The sequence below is a fragment of the Staurois parvus genome, unplaced genomic scaffold (genome assembly GCF_062004578.1).
Source record: "Staurois parvus isolate SC_StPar_1 unplaced genomic scaffold, SC_StPar_1.0 ptg001490l, whole genome shotgun sequence".
Lineage (NCBI taxonomy): Eukaryota > Metazoa > Chordata > Amphibia > Anura > Ranidae > Staurois > Staurois parvus.
The window spans coordinates 1068275-1087432 of record NW_028319286.1 but is presented as its reverse complement, the minus strand read 5'-3'; the positions used below and the strand labels follow the sequence as shown (position 1 = coordinate 1087432).

Genomic DNA, 19158 nt, shown 5'->3' with positions numbered 1-19158 from the left:
AAGGTGCATTTGCCACAATTAACCCCGTCTATACTGTGCAGGTAGATCTGATATAACTAGTTTTGAACACTGTCCTAACAAAGGGGTTAAGGCTTTTTTTCTTACAAGGGAGCTGATGCGGAAAGTGGAAAAAGCACCATAGCTAACCATTGCCTTACAGGCATCTATGGCAGCATGGTGGCCAAGTGGTTAGCACTTCCGCCTGGCAGTACTAGGATCGTTAATTCGAATGCCAACTGCACCACCTGCCTGGAGTTTGCATGTTCTCCCTGTGCGGGTTTCCTCTGGGTACTCTGGTTTCCTCCCACACTCCAGACATGCAGGTAGGTTAATTGGATCTGGTCTACATTGGCCTTGGTCTGTATGTATGAATATAAGTTAGGGACTTTATATTGTACACCCCTTGAGGGTTAGGGACTGATGTGAATGTACAATATGTAACGTGCTGCGTAAACTGACGCTATACAAATACCTGTAATAATCCATGGCAGCCAGTCAAAACCTAGAATAAATTACCCTTTTATTTTATGACTAGACATTTCAGCTACACAACAGTTTTAGACTGCAAATAGATAGCCAAATAGCTACAGAAGCTAAAGTCAGTTTGCAGGTCTCCCAAAAAAATGTTCAGAAACCATTTTGTATATCATTTTATTTAAATTCACAAAACATACAACTTGCATAAAACAAAAAATACCATTCAGACATCAGGGGGGAGATACAGTGTAAAAGGAACATAAATACATATTGTAAACAAAAAACTAAAGGTCCTGTCACCAGCAAATGTGCAAAACAAGGGACAGGGCGGGGTGTGGCGGGGTGGTCTGCCCACCAGGGGGGTGTACTAATAGAGGAACCTGGTGAAGATTGTGGAATATGTAATAGCACAAGACAGCAGCAATAAGGAATGTTCACATCAAGCTAACTAGGGCTAGGTGTACAAAGGCCCTTCACTTGAGTCCTGCAGAAAGGAAAGGGGTTAGTGTGTAGGCCACCCACGCCTAATAGGCTGGCTTTCAGTAGACAATCCCAAAGTAGCCAGACTAAGTGCCCTCAAAGTCTTCTTGAGGTGACTTATTTGAACTTATTTTCCCAAATTGTTTATTACCCTGGAATCACAAAGGGCAGCAGAGAACTCCGCAGAGCCAAGTCATTCCAGGGTACAAATACTGGAACAAAGCTTTTCCCAAATGGTCTATTACCCTGGAATCACAAGGGGTAGCAGGGAAAACCTCAGAGCCAAATCATTCCAGGGTACAAATACTGGAACAAAGCTTTTCCCAAATGGTCTATTACCCTGAAATCACAAAGGGCAGCAGGGAAAACCTCAGAGCCAAGTCATTCCAGGGTACAAATACTGGAACAAAGCTTTTCCCAAATGGTCTATTACCCTGGAATCACAAAGGGCAGCAGGGAACACCACAGAGCCAAGTCATTCCAGGGTACAAATACTGGAACAAAGCTTTTCCCAAATGGTCTATTACCCTGGAATCACAAAGGGCAGCAGGGAACACCACAGAGCCAAGTCATTCCAGGGTACAAATCTTGGAACAAAGCTTTTCCCAAATAGTCTATTACCCTGGAATCACAAAGGGTAGCAGGGAACACTGCAGAGCCAAGTCATTCCAGGGTACAAATACTGGAACACAGCTTTTCCCAAATGGTCTATTACCCTTGAATAACAAAGGGCAGCAGAAAAAACCGCAGAGCCAAGTCATTCCAGGGTACAAATACTGGAGCAAAGCTTTTCCCAAATGGTCTATAACCCTGGAATCACAAAGGGCAGCAGGGAACACTGCAGAGCCAAGTCATTCCAGGGTACAAATACTGGAAGATTTACAAAAAAAAAACCACACATTACATAGGACTAAAATTAACTTCTCGGAGAAAATGCAGCAGTTTTCTTCGACATTTGGTAATGCAATTTTATAAAGGATCAAATTTTAAACTGCCTACTTCTCCCTTTAACCAAATGCCTATATTACCCCTTCAGCAATGGAGGAAGCCCAATGTAACATTTTCTCCAGAAAAGAAATTCTAGCCCTCATTACTCCATCTTGCTTACCTTACGTGAGTACAGGTTTACTTGCAAATTGTTACTGCCATCTAGCTGCAGAATTCTCTTCATTGATCAGCTAAATCTCATTTCTGGAAGTGGCTGGCCATGTCTTTGCGAGCACTTAGTGTCCATAGAGCGCTTCATCCATAAGCTTAATGTAAACCAAACTTGTACTGAAAATAGGATTTGTACTCACCGCCACCTCTTGGCGTCCATTGAGAACACTTTCACGTTCAGATTTTACTGCTGCCTAACAGAATTGGACACTGGCAAACTTAAAACCAGGCATAGGATAACCCCCTTCGATCAACACCTTAGTCTTGTAGTAAAGTAGAACTAAGAGCATGGTCAAACAGGGGTGGGATTCCATGTACCTCAAGATTCTTGTAGGTAGAAAGATCTTATCTGCTTGCTCAACCATTGAGGGACACAGAAGGCTCACCTTTGGAATGTCCACAAACAGCCCCAGTGGAAGGGTGGGCAAGTGCAAACAGGCTCCCAAGAAAACTGGTGACTGCCTACAGCTCAGAACCACCTGATGGACCCAGGGCCCGAGGCTGGCATCAGATGAAGCTGCAACAACCACCTGGTAGAATAAACAGGAGACCAGGTGGGAGCCTTGCAAATTTTGGAAACCATTGCTTGTTCCCAAATACCCAAGACACATTCAGATCTAGGAAAGTATGCCTTCCCAGGAAATGGATGAACCTGATCCTTAGGAGCATAAGCTTGGATGAAGGTCTGGCTTAGATGCTTTAAAGGAGAAATTTATCCATGACAACTCGATATGTAGCTAGGAACACCTTCCACATTATGCTGCCAAAATTAAGTGTGAAAATTGCCTCCAGCATGGTGCCTCTTCTTGCCAGAAGCTGCCATTTTGCTCAAGTCCTGAGCAGCTGTAAATCTGTCAAAAGATGGGCCTCTAGCAGCTCTGATTTTTGGCAGTCAAAAAAGAACTGAGCATGTGCAGAGAAGAGTGAGATTACTACTGGATTTTAAACATTATAGGAACGTATTTGTAATGTTTTAGATAGCTATACCGGCAAAAAAGAGGCCAGCCTGAAGTGATACAGCAGAACTTCAATTTCCACTTTAAGTGCAACGTCTGCATCTTGTGGCCCCATTAGCATGATTCTGCCTGTGATTCCAAATTGCACTAAAATCATGGCAAATCGTGTGACTGTCATGCAGCAAAATGCGTGAAAAAAATTGTGAAGCTTGTCATCGAAAAGATGCAGGAGCTTCTTTTGCTTGACAGATGCAAATGGGCTGCCCTACGCAAGACAGAAAAACATGTAAACCGCCAAAAAAACATACCCGTTCCTGCTATGTGAAGTGTGAATGGGGCCTCAAGGGGACCTAGGAAGACAAAGGGAATCAGTTTATAAAAGCAGCTAAAGGGACAAAACCAAAGTCACATTCTACAAGGGAAATGTAATTTTTGTGAACTGGAGTCAAACAGATGGATGGAAGAATATCCCGATTGAGGTGAAAGGCAGAAAACTAGCTTAGGCAAGGAGGAAGTACCATGCCTCAGTCTTGAAAGGATCCTTTTAGGGAAGGAGAGGGATAAATCAGTGTGCAGATCCCATGGAGCCACCAAAGCACCCCGTTTCCATGTACCTGGAGAATAGCCTGTCCAGTTTAATAGACCTGGAGGTACATATCCTGACATGACAAAGTTGAGATTTAACTTTCCACCTAGGACAGGTTGCAATCTACTGCCATGGTGAAAGCTCTGGTTATTGCATGCCACTGACATGGTATTGTGTGAATACAGATGACCCTCCAAGCAGGACAGTCAATTGACTGGATCAGGACACCAAACAGCCAAGCATCTGCAACGAAGTTGCCTGGGATTGCTCCCCAGTGTGACATCCATTGTAGATCTGATGAAAGCATGTGCTTTTGCTACCAGTATCCCTCCTCGATTAGTAGATCCTTAAACATCAAAGGCCATGCAGACCAGATGCAGGTTCCACAGTTCAGAACTTTAACCAATGCACCATATGCATGTGCATTGACATTGGACCCATGTGGGAGATTAGTTGTTGCTGAAGGCTTCCCGGCTAAAGTTAAAAAGCTACAGCCACTCGTCCTACAAATTCTATGACAAGGGATCAATTACAGCAAATGAAGGGAAGATGGCTGGAGGTGACCAAAGCTACTGCAGGCAGCAGGAATGGACTAAAGACCAGGATTCCCATGGCTCATTGCAACAGGAGCAGTAGTGGGGAGAAGTTTTGCTGCTGCAATAAGGCAGGAAAGGGCAAACAGCATGGACACAACCATTGACATCTGCACTCCATACAAAAGGGCTTCACCTTCCATGGTGGAAATCAGGTGAACTTAACATGCCTATCAACCAAAGTAAAACAGCTCCTAGTGTGCAGCCCAACCTGCTTGCTCAAAGGAAGTCTTCAAAGCTTGGGCAAGGGCTGAGGTATCATCAATGGCTCTGGACCTGAAAGCACTACAGTAAACTTAAATTAGTCTGGAAAGCACCCTACATGAACCCAGTGCCAAGCTATCGCTGCAAGATCCAATCCAGCAGAGTCCAAACAGCAACCCAGAAGCCAAAGAGGACAGCTGCACATGGAGACTAGCAGCTATTTAAGTTCTTGGTTGAAGACATTGTGATGATAAAAAATGGCTTTACAGCAGAGATAAAGGCATCCTCTCCAGGACAACATTAAACAGGCATTATGGTAGAGGTTATCCTGAGCTGGTCCAGTTTGGCAGTGTCTAGTTCTCTAGACAGCAGTATAACCTGGCAAATTTCAGTCCATATTTTTCAGTGAAGTGCAGATGTCCCACAATTCTGCACAGTAAACCCCAAAGCTGTGCTATAAAGATTCAGTATGGCCCAAAGAGCCCCTTGAAGTTCTGTCCTTGCCTGTAGAGATCCTCAACCAAGCACAAGAAATGCTGTGAAGGTTCTCCACAATAACTTCAAGAACCTGTCACTCTAGTCTGATTATCTGCCCAGAGATTTGAGGCCCCCTGTTACGGCAATAGTAGACCTAATGCAGCTAACATGAGCATGTTTTAGACCAGTTATAATGCTCAAAATAGACAGGTTTAATTAAGGTGTAGGCCAGCTGTAATAAGTCATTTATAGTATTTAGCAAATTTAGAAGCCAGCATGTAAAAAAGTCACTTTACACTCCTTTCCAGCAAGGGAAAGTTAAAAGCTTTGCTCTTGAAGAGCTTCAGGCACCAATGCTATTCCAGTGCTATTCCAGCACTTCTGGGTATGTTGATGGCGTGTGCCTTGCTGGGTGCTCTGGTTCCTCACCAAGACTGTAGCGACATCAGAAGACCATCCAGCAGAGGACACCACTTACCAAAGTGTTGGATTAGAGTAGTACCTAAAGCTCTTTGAGAGTGAGGTTCTTTTGCCACCCACCTAAAGGCAAGCAAAATATCTGGTTTGGTTTTTATTCCCTTCTAGAGACGGGGTCACTTTAGAATCCGTCCAGGTCCCAAAGATTATGAAATTGTTGGGCTTACACATTTCAACTCCAGATGCACCCTTAACACAAATTAGTATGGACATCTGTGCAAGCCCAACCAACAGTTTAAAACTTCGCACCAGCTTGGCCAGAAGCTGAAGCTAGTTCCCAGGATCGGGTGGGCTCCCTTTGAACAAAAATTTCAAGATTAAATAAGTGCTTGCTGTATAGCATTCTGTAAAACTAGTTCCTTACAAGTGCTTACTAATTTAAAGGATTATCAAGGCTGTTTACCAAGGAATGTCAATGCATCACATCTTTGTAATGTGCTACATAATGCCAACAAGTCCCAAACTGGCAATTGCTTTGCATGACTGTAGGTCAGATTGATCACTCATTGGCTCTGCTCCCCCTTGGCTTTTGGAAGCTTTCAGAGTACGATGGGCCCTGAAGAGTCTCTTTCCCCATTTAGGGCAGTGTATCAATAGCTAAATATACCAAGCTGCATTCCTTCCCCCAACTCCGCTGCCATGAGCCCTCATGGGTAAGCTCCTCTACCTACCCAAAGGTGATATCACCGCCTCCCACCTTGCGTCCGTATTTGGACCTGGCAGAACACATGCAGTTGTAGTTCCATTACAATTGCGCCAGGGCTCCAATAGTATGGGAAGGTGGCAAAGGAGTGCAGATTGGCAAGTATACATTGTTGGGGAATGAGCAAACTGTCTAAAGCCCTAAAGATGCCAAAAACATGCTTCCGACATAGGAGCATTTAATGAACGTATAATCACTTCAAAGGTCTTAAACTGAAAAGACAGAAGCTAAAGCTTTATGTTGGTAGTGGAGTCCTAAAAACTGGAAGCTGGTATTTCAGCCTCTCAACCTGGTTCCAGTGGAATCCTACATTTCTGCCAGAGGTTACTTGGGATTCCTTGAACACAATTATTTTCCTTTCAGAAATGGAATACCAATATTGGATTTTTAAGCCATATGTACACAGCCCCCCTCCCACTGGCCACCAGTCTAAAGGGCCCCCCTCCCACTGGCCACCAAATTAAAGGAGCATTTCACCAAGGGGGACTTAAGTGACCACTTATAAGGGAAAACTACAATTTTCACTTTGCCAGGCCTTTGTACATTTCATGATCAATTAAAATGAGAGTAGGTGTCAATTATTCAGACTATGCCACATTCCTTATTTTACTAATTCTTCTGTTTTAACTTTCTGTTCATTCTAGTGTACTGTAGATTGTAATTAGCAGGGGTTCCCCAAGACGTGAAATGTTCATTCATGGGGATCTCCATAATAAAGCTACTTAAAAGCCACACTTGGCACAGCCCCCTTCTATTATCGTCGGTCCAATACTATCACTGAACAGTGAGGTGTAGGAAGGAACAAGTACAACTTCAGGAAATTCAATTGACCATTTGCATATTCTGGGCTTCAGAGCATTCTACAAGAGGTGTATACCATATATATATAAATATAGTATATATATATACACACAGTTCACTTTGAAAAGCACAACACTTTACCTTAGCCCATGACATTTGTGCATAGACTCAACTACCCCCATTTGATTACAATCCCATCATTGGTATCGAAAAGTGAGCAGTCTGCAGCCCATCCAACTGGAAAGGAGCAAAGAGGGACCCCAGAAGGGTTGTGAGAAAGGGATTGGAAGAGGCTGGAAGCGAGAATAAAATAAGGCACAGTGTTCCAAACACAAGTGTTAGTGATAGCGAGTGCAAGCTCCCGCTCCAAATACCGCTTCGACTAGTTCGTTTCACCTACTGCATGTGTAGGTTATTGACTTCTAAAGTAGGCACTTCGGTAGAACAAAAAGTTTAGCCATCTCTGTACATGCAGACATAAAAAGGTGCTGTGAGGATAAAGTGAGGAGGCACAGGTAAGGAGTGTGACTGCATACGAACAGGGTCTGACTACCCTCTAGAATCCAACATCCCTGAGACATTAAGTGCATGAGATAGAGCAATGCTAGACGTGAGCCCAAATTACCTCTCAACATACCCACTTGCAGGTGACCGTGTAAGAAGCAGAGGGATTGTGGGAAATAGACACTGACAGGCCAATGAGACCCATTTAAAAGATCACTCCATATTACAAGCCCCAAACATAGAAGTGGATCCTTGTAAGACAGATATGTTTTAATATGGGACCATGCGCAGGCACAGAACAGCTCACCTTAAACTGGCTGCAAACAACGCCACCCCAAAGAAAAAAAGGTCAAAAGCTCTACAATAACCCATAAAAGCAGCCCTATCAGATTCATGCTACCAGCAGCAGAAGGGGGCTTCCACCCATCTTGGAAAACCCTACAACCCAACTTTTAAAGATTCACCAGCAGCTATTAACAGTGCGTGCCCACGGGGGGGTTCAGGGCATTTCCCACGGAAGGTAATGTTGGGTAGCTAGCACCAGTGATCGTTGAGGATGTTGAAATCAGGCTCCAATTTTTATTCTAGAACATTTTATAGATCTAGTCACAGAATCCACAAGCGTGCAGGCAGAGGGAGGTGCAGCAGTGGGTCCAGGTCCTGGAAAGATAGCACAAAGCCTTGATTCCACTTTAAACCTGTAAAATAAAGAAAAAAACAATTAAACTAAAATTTTAAGGCAGGGTAACAATCTGCAATAGCCACCTACATAAAGATCCATTTAAAGTGTTACTAAGCCCACAAAATCAGTCTTGCTTGTTATTCACTGAATCTAAAGGGTCAATCCTCATTGTGTAAAATGGCCGTTTGATCCCGTCTTCTCTGATCCCCTCTTTTCCTGTCCCCAATCCATCTGTCAGAGTGACAGTAGCAAGTCTGCACATGCTCTGGTGTGTATTGCTAGAGGTGTTTTTGGGGGGAGGAGGTTGCATGTGATCAGCACAGGGTCAATCAGCGCAGACCAGAGGGTCAGGGGTCATGCAGCCTCATAGGACAGTCAGAGGAGAACACCTACAAGCTTTACCCAGTGCTCGGCCGAACACTGATAGAAGTCACAAGACTGCTATATATTGCTAATAAGGTATTTACTAAAATTGCATTTCCATGTTCCACGTATTGTGGAAGACTGGATATTGTGAATGCAGGGTCATGGGTTCGGTAACACTAAGTAACCTACAGCATTCCCAGCTGGAAACCAACTAAAATAAGGCCACAGCAGTACTGTTTAAAGAGACCCCCCATCACAAGTCACAAAAAAAATCTTCCCACAGGATTCTATATGCATATATTTTAAACATTTGCCTGTTGAAGCCCCAAAACTGCTGCCAGTTTGGATGTGACATCAGTAGATTCGGAGCAGTCATTCAAATGACTTAAAATTTCCCAGACTGCCTCCCCTGGCAGTTACATAAAAAGGATACGTAGGGAGGGCTATGACTGCTGGAAATTGTGCTAGAAACTTGACTAATCAATTTCTCTAACAAGTTCAAACACATCACAAGTCACAAGAAAACCACCACTACATGCAAACATTTAAAGTACTTTATTTTTTCCACACTTCTACCTGCAATTTAAACTTATAGTTGCTTCGAGGGACAAAAGGCAGGTTGCTTCACACTGCCATACAGTGCAAGGTCATAAAACCCATCCAAGTGCAATGTTCCAATCTAGCAACCATAGGTAGTCAGGCGACTTTAATTGGGCAAATTAGACAGTTGCCTAAGGGGTCGCGGCCGCCTAATTTGCCTGTGATCAAGAATGTCTGTCCCGGGGGCTCTGCCTTCCCTTCTGCCTGCCCAGTTGAGACTGGCCAGGCAGCAGACTGACCAATCAGGCACTGCCCGAGGGCCCTGGGCCAATAGAGTCCTCGTCATGGAGAATTCTGGTCTGGTGGTAGGTGTGGGGAGTGAACACCTCGGCTCCAGGTGCCATCTCCACAAAGTGAGCGGGCGGCCCCAGAGATTGAGGCTGCGGGGAAGGTGAGCAGTGAGGATGGCAAGGATCGATAGCCCTGGAATGAGAAGACCTCCTAAGATGCGAACATTGGTCTGGTGGTAGCAGGTGGTGGGGACTGAAAACCTCGGCTCCAGGTGCCATCTCCACAAAGTGAGCGGGTGGCCCCGGAGATGGAGGCTGCGGGGAAGGTGAGCAGTGAGGATGGCAAGGACCGATAGCCCTGGAGGGAAAAGACCTCCTAAAATGCAAACAGTGGTCCGGTGATAGCAGGTGTGGGGAGTGAACACCTCGGCTCCAGGTGCCATCTCCACAAGATGAGCGAGCGGCCCCGGAGATGGAGGCTGCAGGGAAGGTGAGCAGTGAGGATGGCAAGGACCGATAGCCCTGGAAGGGTGCACCTGAAAGGGCAGACCATATTGGCAGGGGACTCCAAGAGGTGATAAAGCACTGACCATCAGAATTCCAGTTTCCATCTTTTGAGCCAACTGAATTGAAATGCAATTGACGTCTGGCAGAATAGGAATTTCTATACTAGGGCAGCACAGTGGCTAAATGGTTAGCACTTCTGCCTGGCAGCACTAGGGTCGTTGGTTCGAATCCCAACCACGGCACCTCCTGCCTGGAGTTTGCATGTTTTCCCTGTGCCTGCGTGGGTTTCCTCTCACACTCCAAAGACATGCTTATAGGTGAATTAGATCCTGTCTAAATTGGCCCTAGTATGTGTATGTATGAATGTAAGCTAAGGACCTTAGATTGTACGCCCCTTGAGGGTTAGGGACCTTAGATTGTACGTCCCTTGAGGGTTAGGGACTGATGTGAATGTACAATATATATGTAAAGTGCTGCGTAAATCGACGGCGCTATAGAAGTACCTGAAATAAAATAAATACTAGCAGCATTAAACACTTTCCTACCGCTCTATAGCAGATATACTGCTACAGAGTGGTCACACTGTGCAAAAATCAGACACGCGATTTCACAGGTCCAGATAGGGAGCATGCGCGTGGCGTCCTACCTGCACTGCCATTGGTTGCAGTGGATGTCAATCACCAGGTCCCAGCCGGCGATTCTCAGCTGGCACTGATTGCCACTAAAGCGGAGGGGGAAGAGATCTGTGTCAACACCGATCTCTCCTGTCAGCATGGATATGCTGCTCTCTGCACAGCAGAGAGAAAGCAGCATGTCTCCCTAGTAAAACAGCACACAGTGTAAGCACAACACAGTTAACCCTTTGATCGCCCCATATGTTAACCCCTTCCTGCCCAGTGTAAGTACAATGTCTGCTTTTTATTAGCACTGATCACTGTATTGGTGTCACTGGAGAGGTTAGTGGCCTTTAGTTTCCACCCAGTTTCAGAATGCCCACCAGTGTCCCACTAAGTCGCTGATCGCCGCCATTACTACTATAAAAAGATTCCAGTATATATACACCATTTGCAAACGCTATAACTTTCACGTAAACCAATTCACACATTAAGGTTGTGGTTTTGTTGAAGACATGTAGCAGAAAACATTTTGGCCTAACTTCTGAAGACTTTGTATTTTTTATTGGATAAGTTTCATAGCAAAAGTTTTCTTCAAAATTGATTGCTTCTAGTGCAAAACCCAAAAGCAGAGATGATCAAATACAACCGAAAGAATGCTCTGAGGGAACAAATGACATTTCATGTACAGAGTTGCATGACCACAATTGTCAGTTAAAGTACGCAGCGCCGTATCACAAAAAAAATCTAAATTCGTGGGAGTGAAAAAAAAAAAAAAAAAAAGACGTAAATTTAATTTGGGTGCAGCATTGCATGACCGTGCAATTGTCAAAGTAACAGCATCGTAATGCAAAATATGGCCTTGTCAGGAAGGGGGGGGGGGTCATTTCTCTGGAGGGCAAGTGGTTAAGAGGATGCTCAGGGGAGTGCAAGCATTGCAGAGAAGTTATTTCATCCAAATGCCCACTAAGCCCGGGTTCACATATGCGGTGCATCACATGTGACTCGCACAGGAACCTCACCGCATTCCTGTGGAAATCACATGCGATTTGTGTGCGGTGCGATTGGAGTTGTACATTTTGTATGGCTCTAACCGTACCGCACCAGAAAGGTGCAGGACCCTTTATTTGGTCCGCACTAGAATCAGATCGCACGGGTATTCACCTATGTGATCCAATTCTGCACATCTCACCGCGTTTTGCGGACCGATTTTGGGGCGTTAACACACCCGCAGCGGTTCGCATGAACGGGGTGCGATTCTGATGCGGTGGTCGCACAGAAAACGCGAATTCCGGACCGCATCAGTGTGAACCCGGGCTAAAGGTAGGAGAAAAACGGGGCCGTGTGCCTTCAGCTACAATTGGTTTGCCAGCTAAGTGGACAATGACAGGTAAACAATCCGGCATGCTACTTTACAGAACATAATGTTTCAAGAACCAATATCCACAAGCCCACGGGGTATTGTGCATTAACTGTATATCAAAGAAGTTTGAAGGAACGGGGAGGATTTGGGAAGAATCCGCAGGAAATAACTTTATGAAATCCATGTCATCTCTAATGTCTGGGAACAGTTCATCCCTATAGTGAACCTGCTTATGTATGAAGGAAACAACAACCATCCCATGTGGACAGCAGCAGCACTGGCTGCCTTACAGGTACAGCTGGGAACAATCTGAAATCTTAAACCCATGCGGTGCCTCAGGTGTTCCTGGGATCTGAAGAGATAATCGCATGTGGGGGTATAAAGTTAATGAAACGTTTTCTTAAAAAAAAAACCCTCAATTTAAAATCTTACATTTGCTGCCTTTTGCTTGCGTTAACCATCCCAATGAATTAGTTTTGTTGTATCCCCAGCAAGTGCAAGAAAAACTCACTGCTGCCTTATGTCAGTTATCTGCTCTGAACTACAGAATACCACCCACCTTTGCCATGGAGATAAGGGAGGTGTTCTATAGCCCACGTGTTCTGGCTGAAAGCTCAGGCACTACCATAGGATGGACATGTTACTGGTAGGACCACTAGGTAAGAACCTGAAAGGCTAACGCAGCAGTCCAACCTAAGCACTGGGGAGCTGTAATACAACTTTAGATACCAAGTTATACCTAGATGGTCAAAAACATGCAAAAAAAGGATTCTCAGCACAAATACTCAGTTCTGAAGTGTCAGACAACCATCAAGGGGAAGGCTCATACAGTCAGGTCCATAAATATTGGGACATCGACACAATTCTAACATTTTCGGCTCTATGCACCACCACAATGGATTTGAAATGAAACGAACAAGATGTGATTTAATTGCAGACTGTCAGCTTTAATTTGAGGGTATTTACATCCAGATCAGGTGAACGGTGTAGGAATTACAACAGTTTGCATATGTGCCTCCCACTTGTTAAGGGACCAAAAGTAATGGGACAATTGGCTTCTCAGCTGTTCCATGGCCAGGTGTGTGTTATTCCCTCATTATCCCAATTACAATGAGCAGATAAAAGGTCCAGAGTTCATTTCAAGTGTGCTATTTGCATTTGGAATCTGTTGCTGTCAACTCTCAAGATGAGATCCAAAGAGCTGTCACTATCAGTGAAGCCATCATCAGGCTGAAAAAACAAAACAAACCCATCAGAGAGATAGCAAAAACATTAGGTGTGGCCAAAACAGCTGTTTGGAACATTCTTAAAAAGAAGGAACGCAACGCAAATTCATTGTGGTGTATAGAGCCAAAAATGTTAGAATTGTGTCGATGTCCCAATATTTATGGACCTGACTGTAGCTTGAGCTATAGGCTCTGTAAACAATGACCTTTTCAAAATATAAGACAAAAATACACTTCTGGCCTTACATTAGGAGTCAAATACTGGCAGAAGTCATCGCCTGGCAGCCAAGCCATTGGATTTCTGTAAGAGCGCGTTGCTTCTTCATGGCACAGGCACACTGACATGGCTAAAAAGTACATAAATCCAAAAACTGCATAGCAGTATAGAAGGGTTGTAAACAAATTTTATTGCAGTCTGCAGGGGAGATTCTCTTGACCACTATTCCCCCAGAAAATGATAGGGAATGCAAATTGAGAGCCATCACTGGATTAGGAGATGAAGTGAAAGAAATTAGTGATCGTTTAAGGGGAAATTCCTCTAGAAATTCACATTATTGCCTCAGGACGGCAAGTGAAGATAAAGCCAGTAATAGATTATCAAAATTCAGCCAATTCATTAGGAACAAGACATTTTGATCCATCTATGGGCAGACTGGTTGGACAGAAGTCAACTGACTTCAATACAAGCCTGCCTTGTTCAATCACTGTCAACGGCTATAGCCACCAGCAGTGATCATTGTATTCTTCTTGTGGAGGAAACCCTCCCCCCAGCAGATCAGTGCAATGCTGCAGGAGGGATTCCCCCATAAGGAATAGTGCAATTCTTTCCTTCACCCTGCGGCTAAAGGAATTTGCATAATATATGGGCAGCCAAAGTGTCCCCAATGGGAAACCGGAGGTTACAACCCAACAATTTTGTTACACTACATTTCCAATCTCTTGTCTTCCTAGTTAAAGTAGAACTAAGCAAGTGTTTCCTCATTTTAGATATAGATTAACCATTAGCCACCCGGCCAATGGCCGTTTGGCGGCTTCAAAACTGCTTCTGCATTCCGGGTGCACGCCATTTGGCGTGCTCCCGCACATGCGCAGTTTGCGCTAATGCAGAGCGGCGCGATCTCTCACCGGCCGTGTACCTCGGACACGGCCGATGACAGATCCGAGTACCGGCCCCCGTTGCTGGTACCATGTGACCTGCTGTGCCCAATCACAGCAGGTCACATGACAGTTGTATACAATGGATGGCTTCATTCATGCCATCCATTGTATACTAGTGCCTAGCTGTGAATGGTCACAGCTAATCACATGCACATGTCATGTGATTAGCTGTGACCAAATCACAGCTAAGCACAAAAAAAAAAAACCTGAATGAATCGATTTCATTCAGGTAAATGCTTGCTTATAGCAAAGTAATTCTTTGCTATAAGCAAATTGTGTAAAAAAAAAAAAAATACTGATCACTTCCCCAAAGTAGTACAATGTTACTATGGTAACATTGTACTACTTTGGTCATAGTAAAATATGAAAAAAAAAATCTTAAAAAAAATAAAGTAATAAAAAATTAAAAATAAAATAATATATATTTTTTTTTTTCATACGGTCACCAGTGTCCCTGTTCACCGCCATGCCAGTTATATGACGCTGTACTGCACTGGTGACAGTATGTAAAAAAAATAAATAGTGAAAATTTTTTAAATTTTTCGAAAAATTATGACAAAAAAAACAACTTCAAAAAACTCGCCATTCCTCTTATGAAGTACGTCGGACTGTCTACTCTGCAAAAAGGGGTCATTTGGGGATATCTGTACTATTCTGACATTCTTGGACCTCAAGAAATTAGATTGGCTGTCAGTACTTCAGGATTGATCAATTTTCAGATCTATACCATAGTTTGTGAACTCTATAACTTTCCTACAAACTAAATAATACATCCTAATTTGGGTTATTTTCACCAAAGACATGTAGCAGAATACATCTCGGCCTAAATTTATGAATTATTTATTTGTAAACTTTTATAACAGAAACAAAGAAAAACTTGTTTTTTTTTTCAAAATTTTTGGTCTTTTTTTGTTAATTTAGCAAAAAATAAAAACCCCAGCGGTGATTAAATACCACCAAAAGAAAGCTCTAGTTGTGTGAAGAAAATGATAAAATTTTAGTTTGGGTACAATGTTGTATGACCGCGCAATTGTCATTCAAAGTGTGAGAGCTCTGAAACCTGAAAAATGGCCTGGGCAGGAAGGGGGAAAATTGCATGGTATTGAAATGGTTAAGGGAGGGTTTATAACCCTTTTAAGGTTTTTTGCCATCTGTCCCTTTGGTGAGATTGCTCTTCACTTCCTGTCCCATAGCCAAACAGGAAGTGAGGAAATCCCTGCAAATTAAACGCTTCACATCCGCGATATAGCAAAAATACTGCTACAGGGCAGCACGGGTGCACAGCCATCCAAAGCAGTGTGCTTACAGTGCAGCACAGCCCCCTAGTAAAACTCCCAGCACACAACCCTTTGAACCTTTTTTTTTTTATCACTGTATTGGTGTCATTGGGGATGTCAGTGACATCAAGACAGTTCCCCCCCCAGTGTCAGAATGCCCGCTGCAGTCCAGCTATAAGTTGCTCATCACCATCATTACTAGTATTGAAAAAAAAATTCCAGTATCTATACCGCCATTTGTAGACACTTTAACTTTCACGCAAACCAATTAATTTACACGTATTGCGATTTATTTGTAGCAAAGATATGGAGCAGAATACATTTTGGCCTACATTTGATTTAAAATTTTTTTTACTGGACATGTTTAAAAGCAAAAAGTAAACAAAAACTCAGTCAGTTATAGCGCAAATACTGCACAGGCAATCAAATACCACCGAAAGAAAGCTCAATTCATGGGGGGAAAAAAAAAAAAAAACCCGACGACGTAAATTTCATTTGGGTGCATCCTTGCATGACCGTGCAACTGTCAAAGTAACGCACCGCCGTAATGCAAAAAAATGGCCTGGTCAGGAAGGGGGGTAAATCCTGTGGAGGGCAAGTGGTTAAGGGCGCCCCATGTCCACAGAGACAGCGCCCCATGTCCACAGAGACAGCGCCCCATGTCCACAGAGACAGCGCCCCATGTCCACAGAGACAGCGCCCCATGTCCACAGAGACAGCGCCCCATGTCCACAGAAACAGCGCCCCATGTCCACAGAAACAGCGCCCCATGTCCACAGAAACAGCGCCCCATGTCCACAGAAACAGCGCCCCATGTCCACAGAAACAGCGCCCCATGTCCACAGAAACAGCGCCCCATGTCCACAGAAACAGCGCCCCATGTCCACAGAAACAGCGCCCCATGTCCACAGAAACAGCGCCCCATGTCCACAGAAACAGCGCCCCATGTCCACAGAAACAGCGCCCCATGTCCACAGAAACAGCGCCCCATGTCCACAGAAACAGCGCCCCATGTCCACAGAAACAGCGCCCCATGTCCACAGAAACAGCGCCCCATGTCCACAGAAACAGCGCCCCATGTCCACAGAAACAGCGCCCCATGTCCACAGAAACAGCGCCCCATGTCCACAGAAACAGCGCCCCATGTCCACAGAAACAGCGCCCCATGTCCACAGAAACAGCGCCCCATGTCCACAGAAACAGCGCCCCATGTCCACAGAAACAGCGCCCCATGTCCACAGAAACAGCGCCCCATGTCCACAGAAACAGCGCCCCATGTCCACAGAAACAGCGCCCCATGTCCACAGAAACAGCGCCCCATGTCCACAGAAACAGCGCCCCAACTGGAACATTTCCTTACTTTTCTGGGGACAACCAAAAATTTGGGCTTTATTTTCAAGAACAGTAAACAGGGCAAAGTGAACCTCCCCAATAGGGAAACAGCAAAAAACTGACAGATGTTCGAATACATCTCACTTCTATCGTAAACAAACTGGTTTTACCTTTATACTTTACAACCATTGGAGCTAAAGTTTGTGGGGGTGTCTGGAAACCAGATGGCCAATTCGCCAAGCAGCATGCTCCAGCTTCCGCAGATTTTATTTTGGAGGGCCTGTAAGGAGACTTACCTTCGCCCCAACTGGCTGGATGAAATGCCTACATAAGGCATTACTCATTTGACTAAAAAGGAGGACTAAACAAATATTTTCACCCACCACCGCTCTACTTTCAGGATATAAAACGTCCCATTAAATACAAGGTAGGCCGTAAAATTGATTAGCGATATCAAGATAGGGAAATCATAACCTAGAACTTGTACAATCATCCTGCAAGAGCTTGCATAGTTAAAGCTTGTTAGAGGGGATTTACATGTTCGTATAACTGCTTGTACTCACCGCCACAATGGGCGAGCCATGAGTCTGTGCAAGCATTCTATTTTAACCACTTTAAGTCCGGACACTTTAACCCCCTTCCTGTCCAGGCCGATTTTCAGCTTTATTACAGGTACTTCTATAGCGCCGTCAAGTTACGCAACACTTTACATATATAATACATTCACATCAGTCACATTTATAAATGGCCACCCGCCCCTGCACTGCCACCGTCTGGCCGTTTATATACAACGGCCGGACGGGAGGTGGTTAAAGTACATCTAGATGCAATATGCAGGTGCAATGGAGGGCAACCATTTATGCAGGCTGCATTTAAGGCAGCCCATGCATCCTAAAGGTGCAAAAAACTAGAACTAATGGCACCCGCCCGCGGGTCAGCAATTTTTGGTGGGATCCGCAGCGGCACCACCTGCACAGATGTGCACCTAGTGTTAAGGTGTACAAGGTTTAGATCAGTGTTTCTCAACCTTTCATTTGAGACACCCTTTAAAATTATGGACAGTCTCGAGGCACCCTTTGAAATTACGGACAGTCCCGAGGCACCCTTTGAAATTAGACAATCTTGAGGCACCCCATTCTAAAATGTGTAAAACTTACAAAAAAGTTTCATATAAACGCAGCAACATCCACACATGTAGGACACCCAACATTAGAGGGGATTTATTCTTCCAAAACAAATACACTTTTGCACACCGGTACAGACTAGTAATCCAGTGTTTCTCTTCTCCCTCAGTTTTTATCCATCAGTGACACCAGTACTGACAGAGGGGCAGGGGAGGGTCAAACTTGGATGCTGTGCAGGCAGCTGACAACTGATGTCATTGTTGTCAGGACGCTGGTGGGTAGAAGGCTGTAATGGTGCACAATGAAAACCTTTGACTAACTAAAAGGCAGGCTTGTCCTTCTGTTGGCTTGTACACAAGTTTTGGGCAAATTTTATACAATTTGCCAAGGCACCCCTGAAGAAACCTCAAGGCACCCCTGAAGAAACCTCAAGGCACCCCTGAAGAAACCTCAAGGCACCCCTGAAGAAACCTCAAGGCACCCCTGAAGAAACCTCAAGGCACCCCTGAAGAAACCTCAAGGCACCCCTGAAGAAACCTCAAGGCACCCCTGAAGAAACCTCAAGGCACCCCTGAAGAAACCTCAAGGCACCCCTGAAGAAACCTCAAGGCACCCCTGAAGAAACCTCAAGGCACCCCTGAAGAAACCTCAAGGCACCCCTGAAGAAACCTCAAGGCACCCCTGAAGAAACCTCAAGGCACCCCTGAAGAAACCTCAAGGCACCCCTGAAGAAACCTCAAGGCACCCCTGAAGAAACCTCAAGGCACCCCTGAAGAAACCTCAAGGCACCCCTGAAGAAACCTCAAGGCACCCCTGAAGAAACCTCAAGGCACCCCTGAAGAAACCTCAAGGCACCCCTGAAGAAACCTCAAGGCACCCCGGTTGAGAAAGATTGGTTTTGATGATAGCATGGCAAGGAAGAAACCTAAATCCGTAAAGGCACTATCTTCCAGCATACTGCCACAGAAAGTGCAGCAACGCTCTAGTACAACTGCACGCAAATCTCCAAAATTGCCCTCCCATATTAATCCTGCCAGGTAGCGGCCATTGAGCACTACACTGAAAACACATCCGCATCACACCGTCAAAGCAGCATCAGCACTGGCCTTAATGACTGGCTGACCCATTTCTGAGCTAGCACATGTGACATGATAAAAGGTTTCTCAGCACGAGTGGAGGGGGCAACATGGCATAGGCAAGCTGGCACGGCCACGTGAGGATTTAGGACAGTAAGTGCTGGGGACAAAGTAGAGGGGGGGCTGG

At 44.8% G+C, this 19158-nt stretch overlaps 1 protein-coding gene across 1 annotated transcript in view; it reads right to left on the bottom strand.

The window, feature by feature from the left end:
- Positions 1–634: 634 nt before the first annotated feature.
- STK35 (serine/threonine kinase 35) overlaps positions 635–19158 on the bottom strand; it is a 41369-nt gene continuing 22845 nt past the window's right edge. Inside the window, exon 3 of the mRNA XM_089662567.1 lies at positions 635–8114. The gene's annotated coding sequence lies outside the window, so the exon portion shown is untranslated. The remainder of the gene's footprint in view (positions 8115–19158) is intronic.